General features: G+C 41.8%; 1 protein-coding gene across 11 annotated transcripts in view; it reads left to right on the top strand.

The window, feature by feature from the left end:
- Positions 1-19890: 19890 nt before the first annotated feature.
- Positions 19891-27642, top strand: part of LOC127008406 (peripheral plasma membrane protein CASK-like) — a 165875-nt gene continuing 158123 nt past the window's right edge. For 5 of the 11 annotated variants that reach the window (XM_050880531.1, XM_050880529.1, XM_050880525.1 and 2 more), the window contains exon 1: positions 19891-20320. The gene's annotated coding sequence lies outside the window, so the exon portion shown is untranslated. The remainder of the gene's footprint in view (positions 20321-27642) is intronic. The other 6 variants (XM_050880534.1, XM_050880530.1, XM_050880526.1 and 3 more) reach the window with 2 other exon arrangements.

Below are 27642 nucleotides of genomic sequence, written 5' to 3'. Positions count from 1 at the left end.
GGGAAAGAAAGGGGGCTCTGTTAGGTTGTGGTAAGACTGGATATACAAGAAGGATGTTTATATTTGTCGTTGTGTCTATAGGAAGAATCATTCGTGTTTTGGTAATACTAGAAGATTTAGGAGAGGAGCAGAGAGATGGTCTTAGAAACATTGGGAAGAATAGAAGGGGAAAGAAAGGGGACTCTGTTAGGTTGTGGCGACTTGAAGTAAAAGAATTGCGTTTATGTTTGTGTATGTGTCTAGAGGAAGAATTATTTGTGGTTTGGTAATACTAGAAGTCTCACAATTTAGAATAAGGATAGAGGGGGAGAGAGTCTTAGAAGCATTAGGAAAGATAAGGAGGGATGGAGGGCGTCTCTGTTAGGTTGTGGAAATACTGAAAACAAAAGAATCGCGGCTTGTGCTCGTCAAAATGTCTATAGGAAGAATTATTTATGGTTTGCAGTAATACGAGAAATGCCACCACGATATAGTTTGTTTCTTTGTTAATTATATAGATATCAAACACCTCTTTTATTATTATTTGAGTCAAGTGGATGTTACTCTCACCCAATGAAAGCTAACCATTAGGGAAGATAAGGGGGTATGGAGGGGGGACTTTGTTAGGTTGTGGTAATATTAGGTAATACAAGGAGGATGTGTTTTTGCTTATCGATTTGTCTATAGTTTGTTTATTTGTTAATTCTATCCATATCTAACACCTCTTTCATTATTATTTGAGTCGAGTGGACGTTACCCTCCCCTTATGAAACCTAAACAAAAAAACAACGAAGTCAATCTACAAACTCACATTCACACACCTAATTTCTGTCTTTCTTTAATTATACACATAAACTAATACCTCTCTTTAACTATCAGTCATATGGATTTTGCTCTCACCAAAGCACAGCGAAACAAACCAACTAACTGATTAACTAACCAACATACAAACACACATTCAAACACCTGATGCATCCGGTAAAGTCTTTAACTCATTTGCATACGACTCCAGCATTCTCTCTTATACGAAACCATAGACGAAATACCCCTTTTTAAACCTCTAACAACCCTATTCCTTTGATTAAACATGGTCCCCTTGATCTGGGCATAAATAGGTAGGGCATAGGAGCAGCGTGAAGGACAACGTGCGTGCCCTCCGCTCTCCACCTGTGCACTGAGACTTTCCGAGCATATTGCCTTTAACATAACCCCCCCTCCCCTGCTCCCGTCTCCACCCCGCGTTGCCAAGTTATCGTACTCATCCCCCTTCATTTCCGTAGTTTTCTGACCGATAACCATTGCCAAAAGGAAAGAAAAAAAACAATAAATAACTGTTTTAACGATAACTTTAATTTTCCATCGTTAGTCGTGTAGATTAGACAGTTTTGGAGGCTGGAAACGATTCATAAATACGATGTTCTGTGTACGACAATTTGGCAACACTGCTTCCCCCCTCCCCTCTTGCCCGGTCGATACAAGCCCTCACGTTTTCTTCGGTGGCAATAGCGAACCCGTTTTCTCTTGCGTTCGGTTGTAAAGGAAAACGAGGCTTTTTCAGGGGAGACTCGTGCGTGTAGTGCCGGGTCGATGCTGGGACGTGTTACAGAAAACCAGGACCGTTGCATGGGAGGCTTTGGTAAGGAGGAGAAGGAAGGAAAAGCGAAGAGAAAGGATGAGGATGGAGATACGGGAAGGGAACGGGAAGAGTGAGAAAAAGGGAAGAGAAAGGAGGAGGGTGGATAGAAGGGGACAGAAAAAGGGAGAAAAAGGGAAGAGAAAGAAAGAGGATGAAAAGAAGGGAAAGGAACGGGAGAAGAGAGAAGAAAAGGACAGGATGTTTCTTTTGTATTTTGGGTTATTTTGGGGGTGTTTTTTTAGGGAATTTGGGGTCGTTTTAGTTGATTTGGGGGATTTTGGGGTTGTTTTGGGGTGTCTTTAAGGGGTTTTAGGTTGTTATTAGGGATTTTAAGTGTTGTTTAGGGGTGTTTTTAAGGACATTGAGGTGTTTTAAGAGATTTTGGGGTTGTTTTTGTGGGTTGCAAAGTCTAATACGTGTCTGAACCCTTATCTCCAAGCTTCCTTTTTTAGCGTTAACGTAAAATATACATACACACAAAAGTTAAAGGCCCAACGGAGGTATGAGAAAGGATAATATAATGTTTTCTGCTCCGTCCGTGATAAGCCGAAGAAGTTTGGCGTAAGTTTTCCAAAAGCCCGAATTCAAGTTTGGAAACGTATTATATTCTAGTTTCTTTTTTTCGTTGTGTTGAAGAGATAGCTTGTAAAAAAGATGGCAGGGGCAGGCTTTTGTGTGTGTGTGTGTGTGTTTCAAAATAGACAGAAATATGCTAAGTAGATTTAAAATACATTCATTATCATTGTTCACGGTGAATTATATGTTAGAACAGTTGAGCAGTAGTTAGAACATCGTGAAATCATCAAAACTCGAATAGGAAGAAAAGGGAGAAGGGGAGGAGAAGAAAATGGGAAACAAGACTACTAGATAGTTATAAAATCAATTCAGTATTATCAGTAACAAAAATCAAGGGACAGAAATAGGCCCAGAATAATTACTTTGCATAAGAAAAGGAAGAAAAAAGAAAAAAAAAGATAAAAAAAGACCGCATTGAGGAAAGTAAACGATAGAAAAACAAATGAAAAATCTTGATGAGGAAAAAAATGAAAAAAAAGGTTCGTGATAAAAAAAATTAAGCGAAGAAAACAAAAAAAATAAATCATGCTGGAGAAAGTAAACGAAACATAAGTAAATAATAAAAATAATAAAATCGTGCTGAGGAAAGTAAGAGAAAATAAAACAAATAAAAAGGGTAGCACCAAGCCAAACTACCGTAAAAAAAAAAAATAACCAATAAAATGTGTTTCCCCGTGTCCAGATTGCAGAGGGACGATCGAGCGCTCATCAAAAGCCTGGGTAATTACCGGCCTCGATTTTGGGTCTCGTTTCGTATTGTAATCACGAGGCTGCCGGACGCGGTGACGGAGGATTTCAGTGATGCACATATCCACACACACACACACACACATTCAAGGTCATCGTTGTTATCCACTCATTTTACTTGCTGATGTTTGGTGTTGGAAATGAGCACACGAGAACCTGATTAACACCTTTAGCGTATGGAGTCTGACGTTTAATTTACTTTTTTTTGCCTTTGTAGAGTGAATTCTGACATCCTCTCTGATCTCGTTACTTAAATTTAGTGTAATATTTAAGTGTTTAACGGAAGAATAAGTGAAGTAAGGAAGATATTAGCTCAAAAAAGGTTTAGATAATGGTTTCACGTCCCGTCATTGAAGGTATAATGAAAATAAGTACAAATAGATAAATGAATAATATATAATAAGTAATAATGAATGAATAAATAAGTACTTTCGAGACTAATCAAATGTCTGACTGATCTCTTGACAGGCTGACAGCTACAACAATGTTTCAGTGATGTTTAGAAAAATAATTAATGTATATTTCTTGACTGACTGACCGACTTACTGATAAATTGATTCGCTGATCACTTGACGGCCTGAATTATAGTATATTAATAGATTTTTGAAGAAACTAAATGTATGGAGGTCACACTTCTTGACTGATTGACTGACTAACTGACTAACTGATTTGCTGACTGACTCGACTCAAATCATCGTAGTTCGAGAAAGTTTAGAAGCGCTGTGGACTTGCTTCTTGACAAACTGACTGGCGGACTGATTGACTGGGTGACTGACGGCTTGTTACACCGCAAAGGGAAAAGTCGATTGCGTTTTCCAAGTTTCTCGAGGCTCAGGTGTGCCGGCGACAGGTGTTCAGGCGTCCGCGTCACCGGCACACACCTGACTCCCTGGAATTAGCTGCTGTTACCTGACTCTCGCTCTCCATGCTTACCTTACCTTACCGTCTTGATGTGATCCTTTCCCTTGCCTTCCTTCTTTTTCTGCTGTCTTCTTTCAGTATTTTCATCTTTGTGTTTGTTATATTTTCCTATTTCACTTGTTTTTCCTTCTCTTCCTCCTTTTCATCCCTCCCTTCCTCCTTGCCTTACTGTCTTGATGTGATCCTTTCCCTTGCCTTCCTTCTTTTTCTGCTTTCCTCTTTCAGTATTTTCATCTTTGTGTTTGTTATATTTTCTTTTTCTCTTGATTTTTCCTCCTCTTCATCCCTCCCTTCCTCCTCCTTATCCGTCCCTCCACTTCTCCCTCCCTTCCTCTTACCCTCCTCCTCGGCATCCATCATTCCCTTCACTTACGTCCCCCTCATTTCTTCCGTCACTCCGTCCCTTCCTCCATCACTCAGTCAGGGTTGCCACTCGCCGCCTAAATCGCCTCAAGGCCTCTCCTTCTCCCTCGCTCCTGGACTCAACTCGGTCACTCTTAAAGGTTCCTCCAGCTCGCCTTACCTTAATTTACCTTACCTTACCTGGCCTTTCCTTATCTTACCTTACCCTACCTTACCTGACCTAAGCTAACTACCTGGCTCTACCTATGATTTCAGCTCGCCTTACCTTACTAAACCTTACCTTACCTCACCTTACCTACGCTTCCAGTTAGCAATACCTTACCTAATTACCTGGCCTTACCTTACCTTACCTTACCTTACCTCACCTAACCTTACCTACTTTTACCTATACCAACAGCCCCCCTTACCTGGCCTTACCTAACCTAATCTTACCGTAGGGCTTAAAAAATAATAATAATAAAAAAGCCCGCTACTTACTGCCCCCAAAGTTGCAAATTTACCTCAAAAGTTGCAAATTTACCTCTGTTTCCTTTTTTATATCCTTCCTACCTCCCTTTTCTGTATTTCCCTCCTGCCTCTGACTTAACCGCTTCCACGAGGAGAGTATCAAGACACCACTCCATCCGACGCTTCGATCCTCTTTCGGTCCAACTCTATACAGAAGCTCTAATCTATTCAATCACTGATCTGTCTATTGGATCTAAACTTTCTTTATCCCTTGAGGAATGAATATGAAAAAGTAAAGTTCCTTGACAACAAACGACACCAACTTCAAAAAATGGATAGAAAAAGGGAAAAAAAAGGATGGGAATGAAAAGCGGTTAGAAGAGAGGGGAAAAAGGATGGGAATGAAAAGCGGTTAGAAGAGAGGGGAAAAAAGGATGGGAAAAAAATGCCATACAACAAGATAGATAGAGAGACGTAACCAAATTCTCTCACTTCCCTTCCCTTCAAATTCCCCTTCCTCCTCCCCTCCCCTTCCCCTCCCCTTCCTCTTTCCCTTCCCTCCTCCTCCCCATTCCTGTTCCCCCTTCCCTACCCTAACCATCTCTTCGCCCTTCTCTCCCCTCCCCTCCTTCCCCTTTCCTTTCCTTTCCCTTCCCTTCCCCCCCCTCCCCTACCCTTCCCTTCCCTACCCTTTCTTACCTTCCGTGCCCTACCCTTCTTTTCCCCTTCTCTCCCCTTCCCATCTTCTCTCCCCTACCCTTCCCTTCCCTTCCCTTCCCTTCCCCTTCTCTCCTCTCCAGTAACTTCCCTTTCCCTTCCCAGTGACATTCTTCTCCCCTTCCCTTCCCTTCCCCATTCTCCATCCCCTTCCTTTTCTCTCCCTCCTCTTCCCTTCCCCCTCACCTCCGCCTCCCCTCCCTTCCCCTACCAATCCTCTTTCCCTCTCCATCCCGTACCATCCTCTCCTCCTCCATCTCCCCTCTTCCCCTTCATCTCTTCCCCCATATCCGATTAATAAAAAAATCAAGGGAGAGGGGAGAGGAGAAAGGAATAAAGCAAAAAGAGCCGCTCCTGGATAATCTTTTTTGGGATTTTTTATCACTTTATTTTATTTTTGGGGGTGAGAAGGATGTTGTTTTTGTTTTTGTTTGTTGATTTGTTTGTTTGTTTGTTTTATCTCCTTGACTGCTTAATGTGAGGTAAAGAAGAAGAAGAAGAAGAACAGGCAGACGAGAAAATAAATCTCTCTCTCTCTCTTTATTTATATCTATCTATCTATATACCTATCTATCTCCCTGTCTATCTATCTATCTGTCTCCCTTCACTCCTCTTCCTCCTCCTCCTCCTCCTCCTCCTCCCTATACATACAAACACGTGCTTCCCCTCGTTTGGCTTACGTGATTAATTAGGGTTCTCCGCCCCCCCCTATCCCCCCCCTCCCCCCCTCTCACCCTTCTTTGCCCAGCGGCGCCCAATTTAGCGACGAATATTTCAGTCTGATTTAGGGAGAGTCTGACCCCCTTCTCTCTCTCTCTCTCTCTCTCTCTCTCTCTCTCTCTCTCTCTCTCTCTCTCTCTCTCTCTGTGTGTGTGTGTGTGTGTGTGTGTGTGTGTGTGTGTGTGTGTTTGTGTTTGTGTGTGTTTGTGTTTCTTTTTTCCTCCTTGAGATGTTCTATTTTCCTCCATGATTCTCTCGTTTCCTTCTTCTCCTCCTCCTCCTCCTCCTCCTCCTCCTCCTCCTCCTCGTTTTCATTCAGAGCCCATATTAACATCCCTTCACATCCCTCACCAGCATCCTTCCTCCTCCTCCTCCTCCTCCTCCTCCTCCTCCTCCGCAGAGACCTGACAACGTATTAATTAAACCTTGAGCGCAGTGCCAAATTGTCTACACCTGTCCAATTAGCGACGCGTGTTACCTGGCCCCACGCATCACAGCTGTTCTGATATGCTACCTGGACTTCCCCCAACCCCCCCTCCCCCCTCCTCTCCCTACCACCTGTACCTCCTGACGTACACCTGACTCCCTCCCTGCCTTTGTTTCACCCTTGACCTCTTGACCTTCGAATTATTATTATCAGGAATTCGTGAGTCAAACGTTTCCAAATGCGTGTGTCTTTTGTTTTGAGTTTCTGTATATTGTGTTTCATTTTGGGTGTGGTGTTGTTGTAAGCGTGTCGTTCAACTATTATCTCTCTCTCTCTCTCTCTCTCTCTCTCTCTCTCTCTCTCTCTCTCTCTCTCTCTCTCTCTCTCTCTCTCTCTCTCTCTGTGTTGTTTTCTCTCACTGTTTCATTCTTCCTTCCTTTATTTCTCTGCTTCGTTCTTTCTCTTTCTCTTTCATTAGCTTCTTCATCCTCCTCCTCCTCCTCTCCTCTTCTTAACTGTTCCTTACTTCCCTCATTTCGCTCGGCCTACGTTCCTCTTTCCTCTTTCCTCTTTCTTCTCTCACATCCTTCATTTCCTCCACTTTTCTCCACCAGCTTCTCTTCCTCCTTCTCCTTCTCCACCCCCTCCTATCTTCCCACTGCTCCTTCTCCTGTCTTCCTCCTCCTCCTCCTCCTCCTCTCTACAGCCTCGAGGGACATCCAAGCGTCGTATTTGCCGTCACCGCTTGATGAAAATTGTTGTCAGACGCGGCTCAGTGGGACGCAAGGACGAGGCCGCCGGCGCGCACCACGTCACTTACCGGAGCGCGATCTGATTACGCCGCCTCCTACTGCCTCCTGTCCTGACCTAACCCTGCCTTCCTGTCCTTCCCTCCTGCCCTAACCTTACCTTCTCCCTTCCTAATCCTGCCCTAACCTTGCTTTCCTATCCTTGCCTCCTACCCTAACCCTGCCCCCTTCCGCCTCCTGCCTAATCCTGCTTCCTCCTCTCTGCCCTTCCCTTCAATCCTTCCTCCTGCCTCCTGCTTTCTGCCTTAAACCTTGTCTTCTGCTTCCTGCCCTAAACTCTTCCTGCTGTCTCCTGCCCTAACCGTGTCCAAAGCCTCCTTCCTGCCTCCTACTTTCCTCCTTCTGTCCAAACCCTGCCTCTTCCTGCCTCAACTCTTCCTCCTTCCTCCTTCCTCCTACCTCCCTCCCCCTGTCCAAACCCTGCCTCTTTCTGCCTCAACTCTTCCTCCTTCCTCCTTCCTCCTTCCTGTGCAAACCCTGCCTCTTCCTGCCTCAACTCTTCCTCGTTCCGACTCATTCCTGCCCCGTCCTTAGTTTTACCTCCTGCCCTAACCCTGTGTACTGCCTCCTGCGTCTCTTATTCTCTCGTTTAACAGTTTATATGTGTTAGTCCGGTTTTTTTTTAGCGTGCTTTATTCTCTTCATTTTGTCGTTGTTTTCCTTTTTCTTTATCTTTTATTCCTTTGTTAATTTGATTTTTTGTTGTGTCTTGCTCTTATCCTTATTCTCCTTCTTTCTCTCTCTGATTTTTGCTGTCTTCTTTGTGTCGTTCATTCGCTTGATCAACTTTTCCTCCTTCATCCACATTCTGAAAGAGAGGAAGAGAGAGAGAGAGAGACAGAGTGTATGTATATGTTTGTCTTTGTGTGTGCGTGTATGTGTGTGTGTGTGTGTGTGTGTGTGTGTGTGCAGGAGAAAGTATTGGATGGCTGAAAAAAATATAAAAGTTTACCCAGAAGCCTTGAATGTGGCGGTGGTGGTGATAGTGGTGGCGGTGGCGGTGGTGGTGGAAGCTTAAAGTTGGTCATCACGAAGAAAAACAAAATAATAAAAAAAAAAAGGAAAACTGACGCAAAGAAGGAAAGGAAAGGTGAAGGGAACGGCAGGTAAAGGTGACGGTCAGGAAGTCGGTGGCTGGTCAGGTCGAGTCAGGTCACGTGATATATATGAAGCATTACCGGTCAGGCGAGGTCAAGAAATGTCACTGAGGAGGATATAAATAGAAAGGTGTAGAGGATTGAAGGAAGGAGTGGAAGGAAAGGGATGTATAGGGGATTAGGTGAAGGAAGGAAGGGATAAGAGGAGGAGGAAGAGGAGAAGGAGAAATGGAAAATACGGAAAGGAAGAGGAGGAAGAAGGAGGAAAGAAAGAAGGGAAGAAAGGAAATAAGGAATGGGAGAAGTAAAGAATGAGAGAAAGAAAGGAAGGAAGGAAGGAAATAAGAAATGGGAGAAGGAAAAAATGAGAGAAAGAAAGAAAGGGAGAAAGAAAGGAAGGAAGGAGGGAAATAAGAAATGGGAGAAGGAAAGAAAGAAAGGAAGAAAGGAATGGGAGAAGGAAAGAATGCGAGAAAGAAAAGAATGGAGAGAGAAGGGAAGGAAGGAAACACAATAAAGAGATAAAAAAAAGTTAACGTTATGAAAAGGAGAAACAGAAACAAAACAAAATAATAAGAAACACAAAAACAGGAAAATCAAAACAAAACAAAGAAATTAAAGAAAAGAAGAAAGTTGAGGGGAAAAAAACTTTCGCGTTAGGTTTTCGGAATCAGGAAAGAAATATTTTTAGAGAAAGGAAGAAATTGCACGTCGGCGGAGGAAACCTGGAGAGAGAGAGAGAGAGAGAGAGAGAGAGAGAGAGAGAGAGAGAGAGAGCGTTACTTTCCTGGTTCAACATTTTAACGAGATGGAAGAAAATGGGCACAAGGGAACATTTTTTGGCACACTCGAAGTAGATTACGAGAGAGAGAGAGAGAGAGAGAGAGAGAGAGAGAGAGAGAGAGAGAGAGAGAGAGAGAGTCGTAAGGAACCTCAAAATAAAAAGAAAACACAGGTAACAACAACAACAACAACAACAACAACCATTCGCTAAAAATAAAAGAAAGAAAAAATAACAAAAAAAAGGAAGAAAACAACAACATCGACATCACCTGGAAGAAGAAACAAGCATTTACGAAATTAAAACACACACACACACACACACACACACACACACACACACACACACACACACACACACACACACACACACACACACACACACACACACACACACACACACACGTAATAGTCTTGTTGTTGAGAGGAAGGAAAAAGAAGAGGAAGAGGAGGAGGAGGAAGAGGAAGAGGAAGAGGCTGTTGTAGAGAGGTAAGAGGAGTGTGGGTTGCTTACCTTAACGGTCTCCTCCTCCTCCTCCTCCTCCTCCTCCTCTTCCTTCGTTCTTTCCTCACTCCTAACCCTTCTTCAGGCAGTTCTTCATAATCTCTTCCTCCTCCTCCTCCTCCTCCCATTCCTCCTCCTCCTCCTCCTCCTCCTCCTCATTCTTTCTCCTTAATTAGTTCTTTATCTTTCCTTTTTTATTTTTTTTCTGTTAATTGTGACATGTGAATTTTAGCCTCTCTCTCTCTCTCTCTCTCTCTCTCTCTCTCTCTCTCTCTCTCTCTCTCTCTCTCTCTCTCTCTCTCTCTCTCTCTCTCTCTCTCGCTCTCGCTCTCGCTTTCTCTCCATTCGCGTGACCATTGAAGTGGAATGGAGGAAACGGAGGAAGCAGTGTGAGTGATGGTGTTTTTTTCCTCCACGTCAATGTAGAGAGTGGATCAGGTGAGGAGGAGGAGGAGGAGGGGGGACGAGGAGGTGAATGTGAGACGTGTATTAGTGTGTCTGTGTGGTGATGTGAAGACGAAAAAATAGGTACAGGAAAAAAGGAGAATGAGAAGGTAGTGTGTGTAAGGAGAAGGAAGACAAGAGGGAAATTAAGACTGGAAAAGACATGAGAGAAAGGAGAGAGGAGACCAGATGAAGATGAATAGGTAAGGAAATTTGAAGGTAGTGTATGGAAGGAGAAGGAAGGGAAGAGGGAAGTTAAGGCTGGAAAAGGCATTAGTGAAGGGAAAGAGGAGACCAGATGAAGAAGATGAAGAGGTAAGCAAATTAGAAGGTAGTGTATGGAAGGAGAAGGAAGGCAAGAGGGAAGTTAAGGCTGGAAAAGGCATTAACGAAGGGAAAGAGGAAACCACATGAAGAAGATGAAGAGATAAGGAAATTAGAAGGTAGTGTATGGAAGGAGAAGGAAGGAAAGAGGGAAGTTAAGACTGGAAAAGGCATTAGAGAAAGGAGAGAGAAGAGCAGATGAAGAAGATGAAAAGGTAGAGAAATTAAAGAAACCAGGTAATATTTGAATAGATGAGTAAAAGAAAAATAGGAAACAATAAATCAGAAATGGGAAATAAGATAAATCAGCAACGTAGATAATTTCGAGAAGATTTAGACAATGAAAATACGTAGGAGTCATAAGAAAAAAGTATACCATTAAGAAGTGCTGACCACGGTGAAGAAAATGTGAGAAAAGGGATATATATTAAAATCCGATAAAACAGAACCCATAAAAGAAAGCATATCACGACGGAACCAGTTGAGAAAAAGTGAAAGAAAAGGCGGCAATGCAAGAAATACAAGGAACGAAGATAACTGAGGAAAGGAACAAACACTAAAGAAGAAGAAGAAGACGTTGATAAAGAAACTGCCCAAAGAAACGAAGATAACTGAGGAAAGGAACAAACAGTAAAGAAGAAGAAAAAGGCGTTGATAAAGAAACTGCCCAAAGAAACGAAGATAACTGAGGAAAGGAACAAACACTAAAGAAGAAGAAGAAGAAGACGTTGATAAAGAAACTGCCCAAAGACGAATCCAAAAGAGGAAATTGGGAGATTAAAGACTTCTTGTGGAGAGTTGCTTGGCCGAGGAAGTGAGGCAACAGGAAAAGGCGATAAAAGAAAGTATTAATTGAGAGATAATGAAGAGAGAGAGAGAGAGAGAGAGAGAGAGAGAAGGAAAAGGATGAATAGGAATGTGAAAATGGTATAAGTAGGAAAAGAAGACGAGGAAAAGATTAGGAAATAAAGAAGATAAAAGAAGAGAGAGAGAGAGAGAGAGAGAGAGAGAGAGAGTATATTTTTAACGGTTATCAAGAGAAATACACTCCTAAACACATAAATACTTCTCGTTTATTTGATTTAGTTTCTCTTCTGTTTAGTTTCCCGTTAAACATTTCTGGGGCGGCTCCGTTTTCTCTGGTTCACGGGAGACGGGGCTTCGACCAGACACACACACACACACACACACACACACACACACACACACACACACACACCAAGGCTTTTATTTTATTTCCAAACTCTTTTCTCTCGTTGTTATTGAATCTTACTCTAGACTGAACGCCATACTCGCCCTGATGTTTTTTTTTATTGTTTTTATTTTCATTTTATTTTGTTTCCTGTGTTTTTTTTATATCTCTGGTGTGACATTCTGGTGTGTGTGTGTAGGGTGGAGGGGGGGCTGTGTGTGTGTGTGTGTGTGTGTGTGTGTGTGTGTGTGTGTGTGTGTGTGTGTGTGTGTGTAACCTGTATTAATTTTCAAATTATATTCTTCTCTTCATTCACTCCCCTCACCTTTCCTTCCTTCCTTCCTTCCTTCCTCCTTTCTCCCATTCCTTATCTTCCCTTCCCCTTCCCTCCAATCCCCCCTTCCCTTCCTTTCAATCCCCTTCCCTTGCCCCTCCTCTCCCCTTCCCACCCCATTCTTCCCTTCCTCCCTACGGTAAAAGGTGTGAAGAGGAAAATAGAAGACGAATATGAGTTAATGGTTATGGGTTCGAAGTCTCAATATTGTGTTTGCAGAATCCAAGCGGGAGATGACGTTGAGATTTTTAGATGAATATTATTATCTATACTTTAAACTGTTTTGTCGTAAAGATTGAAGAAGAAAATACCAACAGATAGAAGTGGAAAGGAAAATATAAAAGGAAAATGAGTTGATTGTTATGTGTATAAAGTCTCAATATCGTGTTACTGTGAAAACCCGATGTGAGACGCCGTTCAGGTTTTAAGATGGGTATTATTTGCTTCATATTCTGTGGTTTTTGTCCGTATTGAGTAAAGAAGACACAAACGACAAAAAGTAGATCATATAAACTTGTACAAAAGCCTTATAGAGATGTTAGTGAAATACGGATTACTTTACCGTAGATTTTCCGGGTAAACTTTTTTCATTTTTTTCATATGGAGTAAGAAAGAAATACACAGCAGAAAAAAAAGTAGATCATTTAAACTTGTACCAAAGCTTTACAGAGAAGTTATTGAAATGCGAATACTTTTCCCGTAGAGGGTTTTTTTCGGTAAACTTTTTCTCGTATGAACATAAGAGGATGGTAGGCCTACACCGGGCAGCTTTTAGGCCTAAGATATTACCACGTCTATATTACCACTTGTCCAGACCTGAATTGTGACGCATGATGAGATAAAGATAAAATAATGTAGGTAAGTTTTGAGGATGACTACCGCTTCTGTTATCAACGCGCTCTGAAAATAACTAACAGTAATAAAAATCTTTCCTCCCTTTCACTTTTACTCTCCACATCTGACGTCTTTTCTTTATTTCCACACTTTCTTACGTTTCACTTCACTTCTCTCATTACACCGTTTATTGACTATTCCTTCTATGATTACCTTTTCTTACGGTTATATATTTTTCTCAGGTTCTTACTTACTTCATTTTCCAATCAAATGTTTTCATCTCTCGCTCTTTCTTATACATTTATTGCTTTTCCTTCAATATCTTCCTTTCCTCTTATATCTATAGGTCTTTTTTCTCTCCTTTTCCCTCCCTTCCTTCCTTCTTTACCTGTCTTTTCCCTTCCTCCCATTCTCCTTTCATCAATATCCTTTACCCTCTTACTCCCTTTCTTCCCTATCCTTCACTTTTCTTTCCTTCCTCCCTTTTCTCCCTTGTTTACCAGTCTCCTTCACCCCCTCACTCCTTTTGTTCCCTATCATCCACTCTTTTCTCTTCTCTCTCCCTTTTCTCTGTTGTTTACGGCGCTGGCCAGCAACGGTCCACATGACAAAAGTTTCCTGTCAACACGAACGCAGTGAAAAACGGTCGGGCAGGCGAGGCACAGATAGCCGGACTGGACGCGCTGGACGGACGAGACGGAGCGGTTGGGGTGGAGGAGGAGAAGGAGGAGGAGGAGGCAAGGAAAGGAGAATTAGGAGGAGAAGAGAGAGAAAGGGACATGCTGGACACAGGAGACAGAGGAGGGAGGGAGAAATACAAGAAAAGGAGAGAGAAGGAGAGGGTAGAGAAAAAGAGTAGGAATCGGGAAGAGAGAGAGAGAGAGAGAGAAATGGAACAAACAAGCGGTGTATAGAAGTGTGTGTGTGTGTGTGTGTGTGTTAATGGCCTTCCTTAGTTACTGTCTCCCATCGCCTCCTTTCACCCATGACTTCCTCCTCCTCTTCCTCCTCCTTTTCCTCCTCCCCAAACACCTCCTTCCTTCCTCCTCCTCCTTCCCTCCTCTTCCTTCCTCCTCCTTCCCCTTACCTCCTCTTCCGTTTTCTAACTCTCCTTCACCTCTTCCTCCTTCTCCTCCTCTTGTCTCATTCTCCTCCCTATTCTCCTTTCCTTCCCTACATGGCCAAAATATTAACTTGATATCTTGAAATTCAGTCAAGTAGAAAATAACTTCTTGAAACTTACTGGAAAACAAACATGGGAAAGATAGATAGATAGATATATAGATAGATCAACATAGAAATCGAGTTACAGAGATACAATACAGCAGATAAGGAGAGGATGAGAGAGAGAGAGAGAGAGAGAGAGAGAGAGAGAGAGAGAGAGAGAGAGAGAGAGAGAGAGAGAGATGGAAGTAACAAGGGAGAAAGAAAAAAATAATTCAGAGGGTGTAGTGATGTAATTTCACGAACAAGGAAAGAAGAAGAAGAAAAAATCGAGAGGCTGGGCGGGCGGGTGTGGGATGTAATTGAACGAACTTTTTTTCCTGCTGTCCTCAAGTTCCGTCATTTTTCAGCTCCCAGCGCGTCAAGCCGATAATCTGTCCATTCATCAACATCACATCCCATCGCTTCTCCGCTACTGCCCCGTCACTACTGCCGCTGCCCCCGCCTCTCTCTCTCTCTCTCTCTCTCTCTCTCTCTCTCTCTCTCTCTCTCCCAATTCTAGCTGTTCTCTTCGTTTCGCTTCACTGTCCCATCCCATTGATCTTTTCTTCATGTATTTCCTTACTGGCTTGTGTTATCTAGTCTTCCCTACGTTTATATCTGGTTTTGTCCTTCGTCTTTCTCGCTTATCCAATTCCCTTTCCTTCCATTTTAATTTTCCTATCTCATTTTACGTTTTCCCTCTTTTTTTATCTTTTTTTCCTTTTCCCATCCCCTTTGTCTCTTATACTTTCCTTGTATTCTAAGTTTTCCATTTTTTCCTCTGTGTTTCTCTTTTTAATATATTTTCTCTTTCTGCTTTCACTATATATTCTTTTCCTATTCTATCCCCTTTTTTCAGTGTTTTTCCTATTTTCATTTCTATCAGCATCATTTTTTTGCCAATCCTCTCCCTCCCTGCACGATAGCCGAGGTTGCAGGTGGCAGTGGCCGTGATAGTGGTGGTGGTGATGTTGGTGATAGTGCTGGAGACTGTAACAGCGGTGGTGGTGGTGGTGATGGTCGTAGTGGTTGTGGTGGTGGTGGCGATGGTGATGATTTTGGTTGTGGTGGTGATGGCTCGGTGCCTCGGAATACGAACGTGATGCTGGCGAAACCCAACCAGTTATTGAATCAGTATCGCGAACCCAAGTCGTGTGTTGGTTCGGCTGCTCGAGGTGGAGGGCGTGATAGAGGAGCGGCTTCGTCCTGTGGTGCTTCGAACAGACGAGGTGATTCAGCTGATTTTAAGATTGTATCCCCAAAATAGAATAGTATAACCTCAACTCCATATATTTTGAGAGGAGAAGAATGAAGAGAGATACATAGAAAAGTTAGGTATTTTAATAAAGTTTCAAGGTTCAGGATAATGGCGTGTTTTCCATCAGTGTTTTGTTCTTATATATGGACAGTTCATAGATACATTACATTCATAATAAATTAATTCTCTTTGTCATCTTTGTAGCCCATTCCTACTATATTATAAGTATAGTATAAGAACTGCTTCCTTTCCTGTAAAAAAAATCATAAAAAAATGAAGAACGAAATAGGACCGGATCAACTCTACTTTTTTTTCCTTATATATGATAGAAAAACACCCGGACATCAAAAGGGAACCACAACCCTCACATTCCCCTTTATCAATTATCTAACATGCTCATAAACCATACAGACTTAGGACAGTTAGCTATCGTCTCATTTTATTTTTCATATTCTACCTCAGTTTTCTTATACACGAAAAAAAAAACGGTAATCACAGACAAATACAAAACTTTACTTTCTACTCTCTAATTAACAAAACACGAACCGGACCAAAATTACAAGTTTTCTATCGTATCCTCTTGTTTTTTTCTCTTATTTTACCTGTTTTTCCTTGTAAACGTAAAATAACGAACCACAAACTAATGCAAAAGTTTTCCCTCTACTTTCTAATAAACAAAACGCGAACTAGACAGAATCAAAACAGTCACCTTCCTCGTATTTTCGGAAACCTTCAGTTGATCCGAACAACACATCAGTCTCCCCTTCAACCCTCAGCCTCACAGGTTTTCCCTTCGCACCTGAATCGGGGTCGTGACGCTGCCAGGCGGGCCGGAAAAAAAGTTTGAGTTCCATGAAAGTGAGAAAGTGAGCGAGTGAGAAAAGCGACTGTGCATGGGCGAGGATGAATGAACCGTATTTCCAAGAGAGAGGAAGTGAAAGAAAGAAAGAGGAAGTGTGAGAGAGAGAGAGAGAGAGAGAGAGAGAGAGAGAGAGAGAGAGAGAGAGAGAGAATCATGTTTTTAGAATGAGAGCAATAGCAGTAAATTAAGACAGATTTTCGAATTGACTTTTTTTTTACACCTTTAACAACATTGCCTTATTTCCTGTTCCCTCCTCCTCCTCCTCCTCCTCTTCTTCTTCCTCTTTCTCCGCCATTGTCGTCCTTAAGAAAACAGAGAATAGTGGAAAAACGAAATTGAGTAAATAAAATCGGGAAAGAAAGATCCGTAGAGTTTTTAGCGCGACGGAGTGAAACAAGTGGTCGAGGAAGGGAGCGTGTTTGTTTAATTAATGGGTGGCTCTCTCTCTCTCTTTCTCTTTATCTATCTATTTGTCTGTCTATCTATCCGTCTATCTATCTATTTTATGTCTATTTATCTCTATCTCAGCAAATCGTTTGATCTCATTTATATTTTTTTTCTTTCATTCTACTTTTTTCTTCCTCTTCAGCTTCATTTAACTCCACCCTTAGTTAGCATCCTCCAGCACCTCCTCCTCCTCCTCCTCCTCCTCCTCCTCCTCCTCCTCGTTATGCAAATGTGTGGACTTTAATTGCAGAAACTTGTCTGAGTTACCTTGGCAGTGTACCAGATTGTGAGGGAAGGTGAGGAAGGCGGTGGTTTGTCTCTCTCTCTCTCTCTCTCTCTCTCTCTCTCTCTCTCTCTCTCTCTCTCTCTCTCTCGAATAGGTCTTTAAAGCTACTCTTTCTCTTTAGTAATTGTTTTTTTATGGTCTAGAAAATTAAGAGAAAGGGAAATGGAATGTGTGTGTGTGTGTGTGTGTGCGTGAGAGAGAGAGAGAGAGAGAAAGATTTAAAGTGAGAATCAATTGAAGTTACTAATTATCGAAGATCAAATTGGCGTGAGGAGGAGGAAGAGGAAAGGAGTAGGAGGAGGAGGACGTGGGAAGTTTCGAAAGGGAGAGGAATAAGAGGACGTAGAAAGTTTCGAAAGGAGGAGGAAGAGGAGAAGGAGGAGGAGGAGGAGGAGGAGGAAGGGAAATGCAATCGGGTTCTCTAGCGTATGAGGGAAAGAATAATTAACAGAAGGGTGGAAGAGTTAGGTGGTTAATTAAGGAGAAATAGATGAAAGAGAGAAGGATATGGACGAAAGAGTATGAAGATAAAGAAAGCAAAAATTAGGAATGAAGAAGGAATAGAAAAAAAGAAGGAATTAAAACATAGAGGTAGGAAAAATTGAAATAGAAAAAAATGGAATAGAAAATTAGTTAAAAAGGAAAAAAATGAGAATAGAGAATTAGTTGAAAAGGAAAAGAAGGAATAGAAATCAAGTAAAAAATATATAAAAAAAACGAACATATATTAACGTAGAAGACCAAGAGCATATGTTTGTCTGTCTGTCGGTCTGTTTGTCTGTGTGTTTGTTAATCTGTCTGTCTGTCTGCCTGTGTTTGTTAGTCTGTATGTCTGTTTGTCTTTCTCCTTGTCTGTCCGATAGTTAGGAAAGTTGACTGACTGACAACACACACACACACACACACATACACACACTCCACACATGTTTCAAACGCGTCGTCGTGACTCGTTTTAATCAAGTCAGAGTTTGTGTTTGTTTGTTTGTTTGTTTGAGTGAGTGACTGACTGACTGTGTGTTTTGTCGGCTGAGGAAAACTACTACGAGGCTGTGTATGGAAGTTGTGTTTGTTTTGTTCTGTATGTGTTTGATAATGTTGTAGTTGTTGTTGTTGGTGGTGGTGGTGGTGGTGGTGGTGGTTGCAGTGGAGTTGATAAATACTCGTGTTTAGTGATGATTAGGTGACAGAGGTGATGGTGGAAGTTGTAGTGGTGGTTATTGTTGTTGTTGTGGTGATGGTGGTGGTGATGGTGGTGATAGTGGTGGTGATGGTTGCTGTGGAGTTGAAAAATGTTCGTGTGTGGTGTTGAGAGGGTAACTTAGGTGGTGGTGTTGTTGTTGTTGTTGTTGGTGGTGGTGGTGGTGGTGGTGGTTGCAGTGGAGTTGAAAAATGCTCGTGTGTGGTGATGACAGGGTAACTTAGGTGGTGGTGTTGTTGTTGTTGGTGGTGGTGGTGATAGTGGTGGTGGTGGTGGTGGTGATGGTTGCGGTGGAGTTGAAAAATGCTCGTGTGTGGTGTTGACAGGGTAACTTAGGTGGTGGTGGTGGTAGTAGTGGTAATGGTTGCAGTGGAGTTGAAAAATGCTCGTGTGTGGTGATGACAGGGTAACTTAGGTGGTGGTGGTGGTTGGTTGCAGTGGAGTTGAAAAATGGCTCTTACAAAGATACTATACGTGTTACTCTTCGTCCCTCACCTGTTGATTAGATAAAACCTTGCGTGGCCTTACCTGAGTTAGTGACAATGGCTTTGGTGTATTCCTGTTGACCAGCGGGGCTCGAACGGTAGGTTTTCAGTTAGTGTGTCTGGCTTCGTGTCCTATTAGTTTTCGAGAGAGAGAGAGAGAGAGAGAGAGAGAGAGAGAGAGAGAGAGAGAGAGATTGGAGAGGGGAGGGTCTTTGTGTGTGTGTGTGTTTGTGTGTGTGTGTGTGTGTGTGTTGTGTGCCTCGATTTACGAGAGAGTGAAGCGAGTGTGTGGGCAGGGGGACTGATTGAATGAGAGAGAGAGAGAGAGAGAGAGAGAGAGAGAGAGAGAGTATTTTTCCGCTTAAAGTCGTTATTGAGTCACTATGGATTCTCATTATCGAGGAGAGAGAGAGAGAGAGAGAGAGAGAGAGAGAGAGAGGTAAAGATAATTAATACACAAGATTAGACTACGTTCATATTCATTACTCCCTCCCTCCCTTCCTTCCTTCCTTTCCTCCTCCCTTCCTTCCTTCTACCCCATTTACCCTTTCTATTCCTACCTCCCGTCTTTCATCCCTTTTCTTCTCTCTCCTATCTATCTTTCCTTCCATATTTTCTTTCTTCCTTCCTATCTTCTTCCTTCCCACATAATTTATCCTTTTTGTTTCTACCTCCCATCTTTTATTCTTCCTTCCTTTCTTCTCTTCGCCTGTTTTCCCTTTCTCCCACGCTCTTTACCTTTTCCTATATCTAATCTTCTATTCCTTCTTCCTTTTTATCATCCTTTATGCCTTCCTCCTTCGCTATTTATCCTCTGTTTTGTATTTCCCATCTTTCATTCTTCCTTCCTTCTTTTAAGCTGTATTCCTTCCTCCTTCTCCTTTTATCCCCTTCTTCCCTAACTTCCTTCTTCCGTCCCCTTCTTCCTTCCTTTCCCTTCTCTATCCCGTCTCTTGTTCCTTCCTCCGCCCTTTACCCCATTCTTTCTTTCTCCCGTCTTCCATCCCTCTTCTAGTTCCTCCTCCTGATCCCCTGTTCCTCCCTCCAAAGCCACCAGTAACTCCTCTGATACGAGACGAAGAAGAATAAGGGGTTCCGATCCTCCCCTTCAGATGCTCACCAACGCTAGAGGATCTTATGGCGCTGAACCCCTTGTGTATAAATAACATAATCCACGTACTATGATGGAGGAGGAAGGAGGAAGAGGTTGTTAGGGAGGAGAGGGTGGAGATGTTAAGGATTGCTAAAGTAGGAAGAGGAATGAGAAGTGGAGGAGGAGGAGGAGGAGGAGGAGGAAGAGAAGAAGAAAGATATGCTGGAAAGGAAGAAAATAAAGGAGGAGGAAGAAGGAAGAGGAAGGTGGGGAAGAAGATACTGGGAAGGGAAACAGTAGAAGAGGAGGAAGGGAAGAAGAAGAAGGAAAATGGAGAGGAAGAAGAAGAGTGAAAGAAGAGGTAACAGAAAAAAAAAGAAATAAAGAAAAAGAGAGAAGAATTTTACCTTTTATGTCTAAAGAAGAAAAAAACATAAAAAAACGAAGAAGAAAAGGGAGAAAAAGAGAAGCAGAAAGAAGTATATATAGGTAGACACTGTACTATTTCTGGTGGTGGTGGTGGTGGTGGTAGCGGCGCTGGGCCTTGGGTGGGCTAGAGGCTGCAAGTGCGAGCTCAGTGTAGATCGAACGTTCGTGGAGTGAGGTTGTGCCGTTTCGTCCTCCGTTCGTCCGGTTCTCTCTTCGTTCGTTCGTCCGTGTGTGTGTGTGTGTGTATGTGTGCTTGTGCGTTGTATACCTGCCCAAGCTACCTGTATTGCGTCTTACCTGGATTAATGATGCGGTGTGTAGGTGTCTGTGTGCGTGTGTATGTGTGTGTGTGTGTGTGTGTGTGTGTGTGTGTTTACGTAAGGTGACAAAAAGAGATTTGGACTTATTGTCAAGTTATTGAATCTTTTTTTTTTTTTTCTTGTCCAAATGAAGACTGGAAAGGGTGAAGATAGTGTGTGTGTGTGTGTGTGTGTGTGTGTGTGTGTGTGTGTGTGTGTGTGTGTGTGTGTGTGTGTGTGTGTTCTGTTTTTCTCTAATCGAAGTAAAATTGCTAACCAGGTTTTTTTTTTAATGTCACCTTCCCCCTCCTCTGTCTCTCATCTCCTCCTCCTCCTCTCTCTACCCTCTCCTTCCCATTATCTCCGCCTGAATATCTCCTTCTTCATCCCTCTCCTCAACCTCGTCCATTTTTTCCTACCTCCCTTTCTTCCTCTCCTCTTTTCCTAATTTTTCTTCAATATCACCTTTTTACTTTCATTTTCCTTTCCTTTTCCTTCCCGATTCTACCTTTCTTTACCTTATCCTTCTCTTCTTATTTTCTCTCTTCTCTTTACCCTTCTCCTTATCTCCAGCACCTTGAGTCAACAGATGTTCTGGGATATGAAAACCAGGGAAAAAAAAGACCCAATATTTAGGCCGAAAATAAAGATAAAACGCAAAATAATATCCTTCCTATACTCATATCCACCCTCTCTACCCTTTCATGTATTACTTAATTCGTCTAACTGTCTATCCGCTTACCTCTTATCCTACTTACCTACATAGCTACTACCTACCTACAGAGAGGAGACATTTAAACCAGCTCTAAACCAATATACACATAACATAACGTATACATTATAATGGGTATACATAAACATATATATAATAATGACTAAACACAATAAATAGACATCCCATAATACATAAGATACATAATAACAGACCTTGATACATAACCGAGAAAGTTAACTCCTGAACTTAAAACTCAGGGATTAACCAACCGAACGTGAATTGGGATATGTCAGTGATGCTGTGAAGATATTTAAATGAAGACTTGCTTGGCTTATTCCTCCCTCTCGCCGTCTGCATCTTGTCTCATCTCGCGAATGTGATGCTGCGAGACTGAAGTGTATAATATCGTCCTTGTCTCATCTTAAGTATATGATGCTGGCAGAGAGGATGAAGTAAGCTCGTCTCCTCTCATCTTATCGTGAATGTGATGCAGCTGGAGAAATGCATAAGCAACCAACCGATCAACACCAACCCAAGCTGACGAGACACGACCCGATAATGTGATGAATAAATTGCCTTCGCCCGAGCAACCATGTGATCTGCGGCGGATGGAAACACACTCACAGGAACATTGACTCACTCACTCGCTCCACCGCGCTCTGAATCCGTAATGAGAGAGTAATGAAGGAGATATGCGAGTGGAGAGAGAATCTATGGAAAGGGAGATGTAGTATAAACCGCAAAAGTGAGAGTTGTGAATTGGGATGTTTGAGTGATGCTATGAAGAGTTTAAAGGTGAATCTAAATCGTTATTGAGAGAGTATTGGAGGTATGCGAGTGGAGAGAGAATCTATGGGAAGGGAGATGTATTATAAACCGCAAAAGTGAGAGTTGTGAATTGGGATGAGTGCGTGATGCTGTGAAGAGAGTAAAGGTGAATCTAAATCGTTATTGAGAGAGTATTGGAGGTATGCGAGTGGCGAGTGAGTGATGAGTGATTCAGTGGAAGGGAAACACAATACTTAACCTTACCCCAAAAGTGAGAGTCGTGAATCGAAACATGAGTGAAGCTGTGATGAATACACGTTTGGACAGAGCTGGGAATGCGCGCGGCGTCGGTGCTCATCTCCGTGAAGTGACGCCGTGAAATGATAAAAGTATGGCGTTATGGTGGTGATAGTGGTGTAGTAGTTAGTGGTGTGATGGTGATAGTGTGGTGTTAGTGGTATCGAGGTGATGTCTCTGTGGGTGCATGCATGAAGGTAAACAAGAAAAAAATAATGGGACAGGTAAAAGACGAATGGATTGCTATGATTAGGAGAATACACCTGTCATAAAGGAATGGTCGGATATATTTAAAACCTGAGTGGTGTGGTGGAAAAATTAATAGTGTGAGTGTCTACAGCATCCCTTTTGGTGCTATTAATATACTGAAGGTGTAGAAAAAGCAACTCCTAACGGGATGTAATGAAAATAAACCATAATTACGTAATGGAAGCCTTAGCAATATTGACAGGGACGATAAAAAAGAAAAGGCTGGAAAGAAACGTAGAGATTAATGATAAAACAAGTATAATGAGAGAGAGAGAGAGAGAGAGAGAGAGAGAGAGAGAGAGAGAGAGAGAGAGAGAGAGAGAGAGAGAGAGAGAGAGAGATGCAATACAGGACAGGTGAGATAGCACAGGTAAGGCTTTTGTACATGAGTGTAAAAGAGAAAAATTGTGAGAGGCGGGATGAACACACACACACACACACACACACACACACACACACACACACACACACACACACACACACACAAACTTCATCCTCCCCTCTTCATCATCGTCCCTCTCATGTGCGTTTTTCGTTCGCGTACACATTTTTAAGAGGCCGTGTATACGTTTTGAATATTTTAGTCATCGTCCTTTTTAAAGTCTCGTGTGTACCAACAAGCCTCGTCTTAATGGCCGTGTACGTTCACTAATTGGCGTCCTCTTAGTGTGTGTGTGTGTGTGTGTGTGTGTGTGTGTGTGTGTGTAAAAAATATGTTTCCATGTTCCCTCTCCTGACGAGTTAATGAAGAGAGAGAGAGAGAGAGAGAGAGAGAGAGAGAGAGAGAGAGAGAGAGAGAGAGAGAGAGAGAGAGAGAGAGAGAGAGAGAGAGAGAGAGAGAGAGAGAGAGAGAGAGAGAGAGAGAGAGAGAGAGGTGGGGGGGAGAACCTGCCTGCCTGTCCTTAGCATAAATGGATGAATAAAATTATGAATAAAAAAACGAAATAATGAGAGAGAGAGAGAGAGAGAGAGAGAGAGAGAGAGAGAGAGAGAGAGAGAGAGAGAGAGAGAGAGAGAGAGAGAGAGAGAGAGAGAGAGAGAGAGAGAGAGAGAGAGGGAACCTGCCTGCCTGTTCTTAGCATAAATGGATGAATAAAATTATGAATAAAAAAAAGAAATAATGAGAGAGAGAGAGAGAGAGAGAGAGAGAGAGAGAGAGAGAGAGAGAGAGAGAGAGAGAGAGAGAGAGAGAGAGAGAGAGAGAGAGAGAGAGAAAACACTCCCGTCGTTTGCATGAATGAGGAAGTAAAGTCATGTATGAAAAAATAAATGATGAAGAGGAAATGGAAAACAACATAATGAGAGAGAGAGAGAGAGAGAGAGAGAGAGAGAGAGAGAGAGAGAGAGAGAGAGAGAGAGAGAGAGAGAGAGAGATATGAAAATGCACTCCCATCGTATCCATGAATGAGGAAATAAAACCATGAATGAAAAAAGACAATGAAAAAAAATAAACACTACTAGTAAAACACACCAAAAAACACGCACACACTCACCCACAAAAAAAAAAACACGCACACACACACACACTCCCTTCCCATTCATCTCCCTTAATCCGCGCCAGTCAGCTGACAAACAGATGGGACGCGAGAGTTGCTTTATTTCCTTCGGGCCTTATTACACTTTTTTTTTCCTCGTATTTCTGTGTTCGCCGACGTGAATCTGTTGTGTTCACGCGACGCGAGTTCATATTGCGCGTGTTTGCCCGAAAAATGTCCAGCGTTGACGTGTATGTGTGTTGGTCGCGATGGATGAGGAGAGTAAAGAGGGTCAGAGTGTGCGGAGGCAAAAATAGAACAGGTGGAAATTGAATGGAAGTACAGAATACAAGAGATGAATGTTGTAACCTTACAAAGAAAGGTAGATGATGGATGGAAAAGTTATTGTGGCGAGAGAGTAAAGAGGATCATACTGTGGAGGGCAGGAAAAGGGCTGGAAAAAAAGAAAAGTGAAGAAAACTGGCAAGGTGAACAGAAATAGAATGTAGATAACATAAAATGCGTATAATAGAGATGGTAAGATGTAAGATGGATAGAAAAGTTGGTTGGCGATGGATGAGGAGAGTAAAGAGGATCAGAGTGAGCAAGTAAAAATTGAAAAAAAGTAAATGACCACAAAAGACAAATATGAATGATTTAGCAATGTTAATGGCTTCTAAAATTCGTTCTGTGATGAATGGTCATTGGGTAGAGAGAGAGAGACTTACAAAATAGAACAGAGTAAAAATTGGTATGTAGAATTTAGAAATGAACTTACGTAGATATTTAAACTCTGGCAAATGAAGAGAAAGAGTTAAATAAAGAAAAACAAGATATGAAAGGACGTAGATGTAGAAATAGATGATGTCTTTGTAGTTTGACAAGGAAATATAAAAGGCGTGTATAGAAAAAAATGGGGATATAGATATAGGTAGAGATTATTAAAAGCTCCAGAGAAAACAAGTAAATAAATAGATATATAAACAAAATCGAGTTCAAAATAGCACGTTGCCTTATCGGTGTGGCATAATATATCGTATTGCAAACATACCGAATATCTAACTGTATAGTCTGTACATAGAGGTAGACAGACAGGTAATGAGCTAGACAGGTAGGTTATCAGGTGAGGAGGGAAAGTAGGTCAGCTAATTAACTGGAAATAGATTGGCTGACTATTTGAAATAAAGACAGACAGGTGAAGATAAATGTATAGTCAGCTGATTAATGAATGGAATAGACAGAAAAATGAAGTGATCAGTGTGAACGGAGATAGGTACGCGCGTAAAGTATAAATGAAATGAACTGTGGTAATCAATGAATGGGATGAACAGATGATGAATGAATGAATGAATAGACGTAATGAAAAGAAGAGAAGAAAAGAGAAAGTAATGATGAAAGGAAGGAAAAGAAGAAGTAAAAGTAGAAAGGAAGGAAGAGAACAAGGAATGCAAAATGTAAACCAAAAGAAAATGAAGGAATAGATGAAAACCATAAGAGGACAAAGGAAAGGAGTCAAAGTAGAATGGAAGGAAAAGAATAAGGGAAGATTAGCAACCCCAAAAAATACGAATCGGAGAAAAAATAAAGGGCAAAGAGAGGAAGTTAAAATAAAGCGATGGAGAATAAGAGTCTTGTATCTATAGGCGAAATGAACGTGAGGAATCAATGAATGAAGGGGGTAGAGAATGTATATCTATTGACGGAAAGAACTGTGGTGATTAAAGAATGGGGAGAGATAGGTATTGTATAAACGAAATGTACTGCAGTTAATTAGTGATGTAGAGACAGAAAGGTATTTACGTGTAGTATAGACGAAATGAACTGTACTAATTAATGAAAGGATAGGTAAATAGGATTGTATAGACGAAATGGACTGTGGTGATTAATGAATGGAGAGAGAGACAGGTATTGTAAAAACTAAATGTACTACAGTTAATTGGCGGATGGAGAGGCAGATGAATTTGTATAGATGAAATGAACTGTAGTAATTAATGAATGGAAAGGTAGGTATGTAGGTAGGTAGGTAGGAGTGGCTGGCAGGGTGACAGGGAAGAGTTTTAATGGGTAGCAGTGTGACAGGGAAGAGTCTGAGTGGATGGCAAGTTGACAGGGAAAGGTCTGAGTGGCTGGTAGGTTGACAGGTTTGACAGGGAAGAGTTTGAGTTGCTGGCACGGTGAAAAGAAAGTGTTTGAGTGGCTGGTCGGGTCACAGTGAAGGGGAACAGTTTGAGTGGCTGGCAATATTACTTTAGTTTGTTGTGAAATAAATGAGATACAAGTTGATGACGACGTGAACAGGTATTAGACAAGGATGTATGTTGTATTTTTCACGGCATAGAATTTAATATAAGCTCACCACCACCACCACCACCACCATCACCACTACCACCATTGCCACTACAACTATCACCACCACCTCCATACATCACCTTTAAATCAAGTAAACAAACACACAGATAAACAAACAAACAAAAAGCGAAATTAGGCCAGCTCTACAACACACCCATGAGGACCTAGTCGAACAAACAAATATGTATACCAACACACACACACACACACACACACACACACACACACACAGCTACACAAACACACATACTGACGCCCCTTCCTCTGTGTGTGTGTGTGTGTGTGTGTGTGTGCTTGTTGAGGCCGTGAAAGGTTGGTTTGGTTCGTGGAAAGCAAACAACGCGCAAACAACTAATTATTGGAACGAGTAGAGATTCCCTTTCGCACGAGGCACAAAGAAGAGGAGAAGGAGGAGGAGGAGGAGGAGAGATAAAAATGATAAAGTTAAAAATGAAAAGAAAATTGAAAAGAAGGGAAAAAGAGGGACTTCAGAAAGCAGAAAGGAGAGAAAGAAAGAAGGAAAGGAAATGGAAGAGTAGAATAAAGAAAGGAAAAACAGGAAAAAGTCGAATAACCCCCAAAAAGTTAAAAAAAAAAAAAGGAAGGAAAGAAGGAAACATGGGAGAGAGGGGGATAAAGAGACGGACAGAAAGATAACCACGAGAATTTGGAACGAAAGGGAAAAAAAGGAGATAATTGGAGAGAAGTGAAGGAGGAGGAAGAGAGAAGTAGAGAAGAGAAGAACAAAGGAAAGGAGAGAAGTAAACAAAAAGGAGAAAATGAGATTAAAAAACGAAAGAAAAAAGAGAGATAATTGGAAGAAGAAGTGAGGAGGAGGAGGAGGAGAGCAAAGAAAAAAAGAAAATCGAAGAGAAGTAAGAAAAAAGAAGGAAAAAGTGAATTGAAAAGAAGTGGAGGAGGAGCAGCGGACGAGAGGAGCGGAGAGGAGAGGCGGAAGCAGGAAAGCAAATAAAGGAGAGAAAGAAAAAGTGTAATTTGGAGAACTGGAGCAACTAATGATGATGATGCAAAGGAGATGAAAGAATGACGATGGATAAAAAAAAAGATACATAAAATAACGCCATTGAAAAAAACGTAGATATGAAAAAAATGAAAAAGCGAGGGATTGAGAGGAAAGAAGGGAAGGAAAATGTAAAGGATATTGGATTCATCTCAACCTAAAAAATAATAAAACAAAAATCAAGAACCATAGAAGCGAGGAATAGAGAGAGAGAAGCAAGGAAAGGAAAGGAAAGGAAGAAAAAATACCGAATAACTAATACAAAGAAGAAGAAAGAGAATAAAGATAGGAATAGAAGGAGACAGGCAAAGGAGAGGAAACAAATGAATCTCGGACAACCAGAGCCGAAAAGA

This window comes from Eriocheir sinensis, chromosome 37 (assembly GCF_024679095.1).
Source record: "Eriocheir sinensis breed Jianghai 21 chromosome 37, ASM2467909v1, whole genome shotgun sequence".
Taxonomy (NCBI): domain Eukaryota; kingdom Metazoa; phylum Arthropoda; class Malacostraca; order Decapoda; family Varunidae; genus Eriocheir; species Eriocheir sinensis.
Note: the sequence above shows the minus strand (reverse complement) of the source record. Positions and strands in the feature narration are given on the sequence as shown.